Source organism: Lepisosteus platostomus, chromosome 5 (genome assembly GCF_059453375.1).
Source record: "Lepisosteus platostomus isolate fLepPlt1 chromosome 5, fLepPlt1.hap1, whole genome shotgun sequence".
NCBI classification, from domain to species: domain Eukaryota; kingdom Metazoa; phylum Chordata; class Actinopteri; order Semionotiformes; family Lepisosteidae; genus Lepisosteus; species Lepisosteus platostomus.
Genome location: NC_142615.1, coordinates 38,221,805 through 38,230,882, shown reverse-complemented (window position 1 = coordinate 38,230,882; position 9,078 = coordinate 38,221,805). Strand labels below are relative to the sequence as shown.

The window sequence follows — 9,078 nt, the reverse complement described above, 5'->3', positions numbered from 1 at the left end:
TGTACGTTGTCTACTGTTTGTACAGTATATTGTCTTGATGCACTGTCTGTACTTTGTGTAAAGTATCTATATCTATGCTCTCGCAGTCTCCTTCCTCACCGCTCCTGCTCGCTCGACACTCAGTCTCTATGCCTGGGCTCGTTGAATCTCTGTCCAAGTCTTTTGGATCTTAATGATTATATGAACAAAAAATAATTTCAGGTTTACAAATTTGACACCTACTCAATTCAGAGTGCAAATGTTTCTTGTTACAGAGGGGAAAAAATGCACATGAAATTTCTCATGCTCACCTATAAGGCTCTGCATGGCTTGGCACCTCAGTACCTGTCTGAACTATTATCGCCCTACTCTCCACCTCGCAACCTTCTCTCTTCTAATTCTGCTCTCCTAACTGTTCCCCAAGCCCATCTACATTCTGTGGGTGACAGGGCTTTCTCCTGTTATGCCCCCAAGCCCTGGAACTCTCTCCCCAAGGATATCACAGAGTCACCTTCTCTAAACTACTTCAAATCCAGACTCAAAACCCTCTTCTTTAGAAAAGCCTTTACTGAACTGGTTCCATTCTTCACCCCTCTGCTTTTCTTAGTACCACCATCCACGGTCTCCTCTATATATTGTAATTGTGTTTTATCTTGTGTATTTTTATTTATTGTTGTTGTCATTCTGTAAAGAGCTTTGAGAAGCCACCTTTTAAGGCGCTATCCGCATGTACCCCATGTATTAAGAAGACCCCCCTATTCCAGTATATTACCTGTAGTGTTATATTCAAAAAATCATAAAAAAATAAAGAACACTTTCACAACCCAAAGCAAGGTTGTATGAGGTGAGGGGGGCTGTCTGCTGTGTAAAACACTTGGTTGTAGCATTGTGAATGTTGTGCTTCAAATGCTATTGAGTCATGAAGAGGACCTCCCTATCCCAGTGTATTGCATGTCTAAACGGTGCCGTATTGAAAAAATCATAACAAAAACTGAAAGAGGTTTCAGAACCCAAAGCAAGGCTGGGAAAGGTCAGAGGACCTGCTTAGTGTGTAAAACACTTACTTGCAGCATTGTGGGTGCTGTGGTTTAAATGCTATTGGCTTGTGAACAGCATCCCCCTATCCTAGTGCACGGTGCCACATTCAATAAAACCATGAGAAAAAGAGATTCACAACCCAAAGCTCTGCCAGTCTTCTGTGTAAACAATCATGGACATCATGATTTGAACATCATGGGTGCTGTTTTTAAAAAGCTGTTGAGTAAAGAATAGGAATTTTCCTGCAGAATGAAAACAGGAAATAAAGAAAGGGTTTCAGAAATAAAACAAAGCTTTATTCCCGTGCTGACAGTCTGGGTAATTGGAAACTGCTGTTCTGCTGGTTTTTCGCATGAAACTCTATTGAGCAGTATTTCTGCGTAGTGAATGTATGTATGTATACAGCGGTCCCCCAGTGTTCCAGATGGTGCGTAATTGTGCATCAATCAAAACCCCGACTGTCAGAAAAGGATAATTAGCTCACTGATATGTTTATGGAGGGGTTGTGAAAATTTTCAAACTCGTGGTCTTTAAAATGCATTTGGTTTGAAGGCGTTCTGTGTTATATGATATGTGATATGGACACAAGAATATTCGTGCATGGAATAAAAAGACAAACTGAAGGCTGTGAGAACATTCACAATGTACTTTATACACAGAGCAATTATATATACAAAGCAATTGTTTCATAAAAAACAGCCATGCCAAAATCGTTTTCGAACTTCAAGCTATCTTTACCCCGGTCAAAGTGATGAAGACACAGACATTCAATGAAAACGAATTTGATTCACTCTTTTGTTGTGATGTCATTTTAATTAATGTTAGCTGTGATTAGGTGTCGTTTTTGTCTCTTTTAACTTAAGTCTGCTCCTTTCTTCCTGGTATAGAAATAACATGTTCCATGTTTACAATCACCACTATAAATTATTTGTTCAGCTCTAACACCTGTCTGCGTTGACAAGGCATCTCAAAATGACATATTAAATTAGAACACGATCCTTCTGGTTACCATTCCTGTGGTTGGAGCGTTGTTTCACCCTTTTTCGTTCTTCTACAATATTTACAGACAGGGCTTTATCACTGGAGTTGTACAGAAGAAGTGTGCATCGGTCCATGAAAATCATCAGTACTGCTGTTGTTCTATGCATAGTTTAACCGAGAGCACTTAAAAGATGCAAAAAGCTTTCAAAGAAAACAGAATTAAAAGACAGCAGAGTAAGGAGGTAAAAAAGCACTCCCCCGTCGAGGAATTAACCACTGTCGCCCGTGTGACTGGATATAAAAATAACTGATTCGTTTTTGCCCAGTCTCTGGAAGCTTCAATGCGATTATTTTTCCTTCCTTATTTCTTCATTCCCATGAATTTACTCTGTAGTAGAGGAAACACGAAAGTGGGAAATTGCAGGCATTCTCCCTGAGCACACACCACTGGGGATGTAGCTCAGTGGTAGAGCGCATGCTTCGCATGTATGAGGTCCCGGGTTCAATTCCTGGCATCTCCACGTGCTTTATATTATTGTGCTCACATCGCAATCTTCTGTTGAGTGAGAACTCTTTGTCGGTGTTCATAGAGAGCCAGGTTTACACAATTAAGTTCAGTCACACACAAAGTGCTACAGTGTTGCTCTGCTGTTTTAAATGTACCTCCAAAGCATTTAGTTCTGTTAACTACCAAATGATTTGAACTAATTTAACGTCATATTCAGGAAATCCAGAGAACGTCTCCACACTTGTCGTGGCTGTTGAAGAAATCACCTGTTAAATCTCACCCGGGATTTCTTGAGAAATCATTCAGCGAGTGAGTCCTCCCTCTGGACTCCGCACTAAACTGAAAGCTGCGCGAATTCCTCACTGCGTGTCCTGTACTGTTACAGGTGCTCTCGTGTAGATGTGGAGTACAGCCATAAGGACACTTTGAACTTTTTCCATATGTGAAGGAAAAGGCAAAAGAGCATGAATAGTATTAATCGTTTAAAATATCCATGGTACAACTCGAGAAAGTACTGAAGGACTAAACAACGACTTTTGATGATTACAAGAGATTCAAGAAACACAACCATCCACACACGGGCTTGGATCCTGAACGCTTAAGTTAAGACCAAGCGAAGGATACGAACTGTAAACTCTCTTCACGTCTTACCGTTTGTGAAATAAAACAATTTCTTACTTTCTTAATAATTTCTTACTGCTGATAGACGATTTATTGCATTTTAACAAAATCACAATTACAAACATTTTGGGTTAAACTGTTATTCACACACTCTAACGAAGATAAACGTTAGTGTCTCCCAGTGTGTGAGCCCATTTCTAATAAGAATAAAAAATAAGTTATATAAATTGAATTGTTCTACTTTTTATACTTACATAGTCTTATTAATATTTCAGTTAAATATTTTCTTCTGTAGTAATACTAGTCTCGATTTACAATTTTTGGACATGGTGCATCTTAAATAACTTTGTTATTAGTTTTGGTTTTGGAAAATCGCGCCCAGAAGCTACCAAAACTGGTAATGCAATAGCAGCCTTCTGGGTGGAAAACAAAAAGTATTTCTTGGTATGAATCCTAGCTCATTTATAGGCGGCATTCTAGGACTTCTCGCTTCAGAAATCCTGTCAATGCATCGTACGTTTCTACTCCATCAATATCAGAAGTGTTATCACTACCAAACGCTAAGAATAGATCCTGGCAATACAAGATCTTCGTTGGAAAATTGTTTATTTTATTTTTTAAAAATATTTTCAATACCATCCAAAAAGTCAAGTTTCAATTGTATGCAACTGATGAGATCTCTCTTCGATGGAAGTTATAAGTACATCCAAAACACGTTTCTTGTGGATCCAGAAGAGGATCATTATGAGGCTCAAAACATGCCTGTCTATTCATTTTTTGAGGACGAATTGATTATTGAGGTGTAATCATTGGTTCAAAACCCAAATCATCTGCTATTGCTGCTGTTTCTTTGATAGTTTCTTCAAATCCTTCAATTGGTCTTCGATATCGAGGGATAATATCATACAAATTGTGGTTTTCTTTTAATCACCAATTTTATTAAAATTTCACCTTCTTTTACAGATGTCTTGCATGTATCACAAGATATAACAGTCCCCTTGCGTCCTCAGGTAAAATGTTTTAAAAAGTACAACAAAAGTACAATATACTGAACAGCATTTATGCTTACATGTATATTAAAATGAAGGTACATATACCAAGATATTAAAATACAATTGTACAGATTTGTGAAGTTTTCCACCAAATCTGCAGTGTAATTTTGAAGTATTATAGCTGAGAATGCAAGGTGAGTATGAAGATCAAATTCAATGAGTGAAAATGATTTTCTTGGAAGTTGCCGATGTTGGTCATTATTGATCATTCCAGGTGATATTGACTTAGGTACTCAAATGTTTACTTGTTGTAGCTTGAAATGTGCAAAACACTCACATTTCTTTCAAATATAAAGATGTTTTACTGTATCTAGTGCTCTGTACTGGTCAATCTGGGTGCTATAAAATACCTATGGTTTGAGGTGCAGTATAAAGTGAATATTGGGGTGTCTCTAGTGCTGTGGGATGCTGCGTTTTAAATTGAGCAGCTCCTGAAGGCAGGACAAGGAGTCTTAGATAGATAGATGCAATTTCTTCTCATGGGATCCATAAAGTATCTATCTATCTTAACCTTTTGATTTGAAGGGAATGTAAATAACAGCCAGGTTGTCTCTTTGGTTGTGTTGTGTCTGGCTCTGTCGACAGTGCCTTTTGTTCCTTGTGTGGATTAAATCATACTTATGAATTGATCACAAACATTTAGGCATTCTCTCCTTCTGGGGTTGATTTTATCATTGTGAGTGGCCAAAGGTTTCTTATATATTTAATTAAAAGTCTTTAATTGTACAAAATTAAGAAATTACAAATGAATGACAAAATGATTTTAAAAAGTTTATTTTTAAAAAGGAAACGTTAAGAAAATGTCTTTACATTTCTGCACATCAGAAATGTTACATTCAGAATTCTATATCAATTAATCGTTTTATTTCAGAAACATATCATATTATACAAGAAAAAAGACTGAATGGAATAGGGAACTTTAAGGTCTCCCTGTTTTAAAACACAAACTGCAGGTCCTGTAGACAAAGTCAATGAGGACAGTGACTCACTGGTCAGAGCTCTCAAGTGACAGACAGTGTCAGTGTGGAAGCAGTGGAGTGAAGTGGACTCAGGTCACAGACAGTCTCAGTTCTCAGAACTGTTGTAAGACTGTGTGACTCTGTTGGTGAAGCTCTTCTGTGTCTAGACCTGCTGGAGGAGGTTCTCCCAGACAGCTCTGTCAGTCTCACAGCGCCCATCCTCTCCTTGAGAGTCATCCCCAACATCATCGTAGTCAGTCCTGTCAGGGGCAGGGGCTCCTTCTTCAGAGGGCAGTGTGGGCAGGACCCTGTCCACTCCAGGGCCAGGCTGGAGGACACCTGACAGAGAGACAGACTCATGATTTGTCAAATGAGCCAGTTATTGAAATAATATTGTTACATATTAGGATTATGAAAATTGTGAATATCAAAAATGACTGAGTAGATAAATTAAAAAATAAATTAATCATAACCCCCAACTTTTAAAGATTTTGCCAAGAATATACCCAAGCATCTGGTATAGTTAAAGGCACATAAGAGATTTGTTCTTTGGAACAGCTTTATTGAAAAAAAGTAATAGTTGAGACAATTAGTTAAATATTTGTTAACAACACTACACACAACATAAACATACAACACGCAATTACAAATTTGCTAAGAAGGTGTTTTAGACACCTACATCCTAAACACCCAGAAAACCCTCAAACTGCTACCAAGTATTCAGCTTTTACAGAACACCTACTTAAAAGAAAGAGATAAACCAAACCTTCTAAACCAAAGACATTATAACCTACAGTTAAATCTCTTTCTTTGTGAACCCAATTGCTACAAAATGAATGGGAACCTATCTCCCTGTTCTAAAGATGCTCCCACTAGCCAGGAGAGGCACTTTTTAACTAAGGGATTATATAAAAAAGAAATAAAAGTTTCTAAAAACAACAGAAAGGCAAGCTCTCTTTATGAGGTTCAAAGACTAAACTCCAGTCTGGTCTTTCCAGTTGATCTGGACAAGTAGTAGAAGCAAGAAGTAGCTCTCGCCTTCTATCATTCCTGGACAGTTGATTGACAATCATTTACCCAGAACTTTATGGCTGCTTTGATCTCTGAATCTCACACCTCAGCATCTCAGCAAACATCTCCTTGCTTTGCAGCCACTAGCCATGTACTGTAATTGGAATTGGAATTGATGACATTACCCAGGTGTACCTAGATTTTTTAAAACACTTACATAGTCACAATAGTGTAGTGAATGGGGATTTTAATTTTCTGTAACAATCAGAAATTATAGCAGTATATTTTGAGAGTACTTGTAGACTTTTAGGAACTAATCAAACATAATAATCTATAGTCTCACACATATATTCTAACCAGACAATATACAATTTATTGATATAATCATAATTTGCATAACAAACAATAAGCATAATAGAACATACTGTATCTGAGAAGTACTCTGCTTTGATATCAATGGCTATTAGTGGGCTAACAGTTATAGTATACAGAATAGATGTTACAATATTGTACTCAAAAGCATTTAATAGGTTTTTTTAATTCAATTGTATCTTTTTGGAAGAATTGATGATTCAGTGTAGAATTCACTTATACTTATGAAGTATCAATGCTCTAAAACCACAGTGAGGAAGACCTAGTAATTTCTGAGCCTAGTAATTCTCTCTGCAGTCAGAGGTCTTGGGGAATCTAAAGCTTTGTTCTGCCCAGACCTCATTCCCTCATCATTAATCAGCTGCTGATCAATTTAAATCAATTTAAATCTGATTGGCTAGGTGTGTCAGTAGGTGGGTTTCAGTGACACTGTGATCTTTGTGATCTAACTTTGTACAATTCAGGTCACTCAGCCTTTATTGGCTGTTATTGATCCTTGTAGGACATGACAGAGTGAAGCTACTGCTACTGCAAAATGCCTGATTCCCCCCTGTCTTGGATGACAGTGCAACAGAGATGGATTACTGGAGGTTATCTCTCTCATCCCTGAACTACCTAACCCACACTGAGCCCCCTGGCTGTAGCCCCTTTTACCTGAAGTGGGGTCTCCCTCACCGTCGCCCACATCACTGTATCCAGAGGGTGTCTCATCAGAGAGGAGTCTCCCTGTGAACAGAAGAGCAGGTCAGTAATGGCTCTGTCATTCTGACACAGACTGGCCTGTAAGAGACCTCTTCTCTTCTAGGTAGTGTTTATTTGCAGATATGAAATTAGGTTGAGACTAATTTCTAATGACAAAGGCTACTTTGGGCTGGTACAGGGGGTACTCCTTAGTCTTATTTATAATAACTCACCTGACACAGTGTCTGGACTCTGGGGCACAGTGATGGCATCATCATAGTACTCAGGGGCTCTTCTTTCACAGAGAACATCAGCTTTCCTAAAGCACACAGAGCACAGCATCACTGTCACACATCAGCACACTGAGTTATCTAGAGCACAGGACTGCTGGAGCTCATCAGAACACACTGATTAACTGAACATCACACAGGATCTAAAACTCCAGGCTCTAAGTACAGGAGATCAGGCGGAACCTGATTTCCAGTCCTATTCACAACTGTAATAAATGTAAAACAATTCCTAGATTTTCAAATAAGATGTTGAAGGAAAACAGGGCAGAGAAAGTTTGGCTGTATTTGTACAGTGAGGGTGGTGATGTGAACCCTATGAGATACTGAAGAGGAGCCGGACACTGGCAGCAGTGACCCAGACTGAGTGTGCAGGGCTGAGATCACAGAGAGAGAGTCAGATTCATGTAACTGGTACAGAATAGTACAGACTCCGTATTCAGAGGCTTAGATCCAAGAAAGAGTAGAGAGATTCAGACTCTGTGGGATTGGTGCAGAGTTTCCCCATGTGATTGGACTGAAATAACCCACCTGACAAGGCATCTGGACTCTGAGGTACAGTTACAGCATCATCATAGTACTCTGGGATCTCTTCTTTCAGAGAGGTTATCGAGTCTCCTGAACCACACAGAGAGACAGAGAATTTACACTTCAGGACTCAGACTTACTTTGACCATAGAGCTGCAAAGTAATTGGAAAGTGTGATTTTAAATGTTTTGTGGTGTATAGTTAAGCCAAAACTCTAGGGTCGCTGATTTATCTGATCTGAAAGGCAGCATGCTGTTCCGCAGTCTCCTTTTCTATCAAAACCAATGAGAGCAGCACCCTGTTTACCACCCCAGTATTGACCAGGTCTAGTTTTGCTCAGCATCTATGATTTGCTGAGATAATGCTAGTGTGAGGCAACACTGAAAAACAGACTTTATAAAGTATCAAACACGTGTGGTTATATTTATATAATTCAGGATTTTCTACATAAGTTCTCTAAATGTCAGCGTGGTTTGAGGTGAGAGTGAGTACTGAACTGAAGACCTCCTCACTCCCACACTGAGCCCCCTTACTTAACCTCCCCTCACCTGGTACTGGGTCTCCCTCACTGTCCTCCACATCATCATATCCAGAGGGCAGCTCATCAGAGAGGAATCTCCCTGTGAACAGGAGGACAGATCAGTATTACCTGCAGTCAGACAGCAGCCTCACTGTCCTCTACTGGAAGAGAAGCCAGTGTGTGAGTTTGTGTTTATAAGGCAGATCCAGAATCGTGCTGTGTTGATTTTCTTCACTTAGTTTGACACCAGTTGAGAAAAAACCCTACAGGTTTAAAACTAAAAAATACCCTTTTTGTCAGAAACCAGTTGAGTGAGATTTTCTACAAGTGTAAGTCCTCAGATTTTCCTTAGAGGGTGGAGACTAATTACACCTGAAGACTGTCTCCACTCACCTCTCCTGGGGGCGCTGTAGGTTCCCTCTCTGGCCAGTTTGTACTCTATTTCCTCGTAGACGGCATCATGATAGGGGGCGAGTGCTCCCTTAGATAGGGCTGTGTGAGGAAACAGACACTCAGGGTTAACATGCAGGGAGAGGAGTAC

General features: G+C 39.3%; 2 protein-coding genes and 1 non-coding gene across 3 annotated transcripts in view; 2 read left to right on the top strand and 1 right to left on the bottom strand.

Annotated features, from left to right (window-relative positions):
* Window positions 1-9,078, top strand: part of LOC148666183 (antigen WC1.1-like) — a 648,305-nt gene that overhangs the window by 255,490 nt on the left and 383,737 nt on the right. The window lies entirely within an intron of this gene.
* Window positions 1-9,078, bottom strand: part of LOC148666241 (CD5 antigen-like) — a 191,635-nt gene that overhangs the window by 176,857 nt on the left and 5,700 nt on the right. The window lies entirely within an intron of this gene.
* Window positions 2,448-2,519, top strand: trnaa-cgc (transfer RNA alanine (anticodon CGC)). Its single transcript has one exon. It is a non-coding gene; the product is annotated as a tRNA-Ala (tRNA).